Genomic DNA, 2,500 nt, shown 5'->3' with positions numbered 1-2,500 from the left:
CGCGATCGCGTTGCTCACTGTACGGCGTCCGATACCGAGCCATCAGCATGTCGGTCCCCATGCGCGTTGCACTCGCACTCGCAGTCGCAAAAACGTGGGGCAAATATATTACGCGGAAGAGTTATAACAGACCGAGCCCCACTGCATGGGGGGAGTCTTTGTCACTAATGTACACAGATGGAACATTTTGGACTGGAACCAGATTACCCGTACACACGGCGCTGATTAGTAATCAATGCAGAGCCATCAAACTACAGCAAATATACACAACTGTCCGTATACATGCTGAAAGAGTCTGCCCAAAATGGGAACCACACGTCAGCCAGACACTCTGATCACGCACCACTCTCTGCTTCTAACAGGCGCACATACAATATGTAAGCACCAGCATGGAACAACATCCAGTGCATCTTCTCCGCCACATTACACAATCCACACTATCACAACCAGACCAGGAGGTCCGTGCGGAAAATACAATATCCCAGCCTTTCGACATCCACCATTGCGCAGACCAGGCACCAACACCCACACATGTCCTATACAACGGTGCACCCAACATCACAATAGTACCTCCTGTCACAGCGCACAAACAATGACATGAGTCAAAGACACAGGTCTCACACAAGCATAGAATTGGAGCGCCGCCTCTAATAAGCCAAAGGTGCATCCTGACGTGACAAATCTGATCATGTCACAAGCATTCACTTACTATAATCACTATCAACGAACCTGCCGCCCCCGCCCCCCCCCCCCCTACACCTTTCCGTACAACAACGTGTAACCTAACCTAACCTAACCTAACCTATGTTGTACCTTAACCTAACCTATGTTGTACCTTAACCTAACCTATGTTGTACCTTAACCTAACCTATGTTGTACCTTAACCTAACCTATGTTGTACCTTAACCTAACCTATGTTGTACCTTAACCTAACCTATGTTGTACCTTAACCTAACCTATGTTGTACCTTAACCTAACCCATGTTGTACCTTAACCTAACCCATGTTGTACCTTAACCTAACCCATGTTGTACCTTAACCTAACCCATGTTGTACCTTAACCTAACCCATGTTGTACCTTAACCTAACCCATGTTGTGCCTCAACCTAACCCATGTTGTGCCTCAACCTAACCCATGTTGTGCCTCAACCTAACCCATGTTGTGCCTCAACCTAACCCATGTTGTGCCTCAACCTAACCCATGTTGTGCCTTAACCTAACCCATGTTGTGCCTTAACCTAACCCATGTTGTGCCTTAACCTAACCCATGTTGTGCCTTAACCTAACCCATGTTGTGCCTTAACCTAACCCATGTTGTGCCTTAACCTAACCCATGTTGTGCCTTAACCTAACCCATGTTGTCGCCTTAACGTAACCCACGTTGTCGCCTAAACCTGCTCTGTAATTGTTATACGACTCGTTCAATTACTGTAGTGTTGCCCACCCGCAACCCTCGCAATATAGTTCGCTACTCGCACTGCCCGCACCCCTGTGTATCGCTTCATGTTAAACACCTTGCAAGTCTTGCTCACTTTCCACATGCTCCTGCTGTACACTGTAATGTGGATGGCAGCAGGACGTACATGCCGCCCCTCCCCACGTCCCCACCTTGCCCCCTGCCTTCGCAAGCTGGTTGGTGAGAAGTTTGCATGTTCAATGCCCTTCGCATGCGACGTACTCAGGCTACGTTGTGGTGCGGCCTGTGTCAACTGTCCGCTGATGTCGTACGCGTGAACCACAATCTGTACTGCACATTCGTCCTTATGTACTGAATGATACATCGTGGCACATGTGTGACCGCACAACGACTGCGCCCAAAAACGGCGGACCATACAGTGCAAATATTGTGCACGCAGCTACGTGTCGTCTCCCTATGAGAGCTGGATTGCAGTGTGGTACGCCATAGAGACGTGTGGGAGGAACGGACGCCGTGGATGGCGATCAGCATGAGCTGTCTGTTGATGTATTCGGACCTAGTCGTCTCTCCTCACACACCGTGATGGCATGGTGCACCGCGTTCCATATCTGCGACATGCTACAGAGGCCGGTTGACAGTCGTTCGAGCAATGGACATCGCATACGTACGGGGGCCACCTTCCACGTATTGTCTAGGCGTGCACATTTTGTTGCGTGTATGTGGGCAGACGTAGTGTGGCGTGACACCTGACACAGGCATGCAATAATCGTTGAAGTTGCAAATGGCGATGGACGCCTGCGTTTTCTGGTGAAGTTACGCAAATGAACAAATGGTAACCTGTTGTGGTGCGGTTGTTCTCGCTAGGGGTGAATCGGTGATGGCGACGATAGGTTGAGGTACTAACCGGTTGTTCCAGCGATACCCACCATGCCGACGAAACTGAACGGCATCTGGGTGTGAAGCGATACGCGGCGGTGGCTGGGTGGGACCGTCCCCGGCCGGTGAGGGGGCGCCTCCCGGCGTGCTGGCCGCGCGGTGCGTGGGCGCACGCGCTACAGCCGGCTGGTGGGGGCGGCCAGTGGCA

Source organism: Schistocerca piceifrons, unplaced genomic scaffold (genome assembly GCF_021461385.2).
Source record: "Schistocerca piceifrons isolate TAMUIC-IGC-003096 unplaced genomic scaffold, iqSchPice1.1 HiC_scaffold_262, whole genome shotgun sequence".
NCBI classification, from domain to species: Eukaryota; Metazoa; Arthropoda; class Insecta; order Orthoptera; family Acrididae; genus Schistocerca; species Schistocerca piceifrons.
This window is presented reverse-complemented; position numbering follows the sequence as displayed.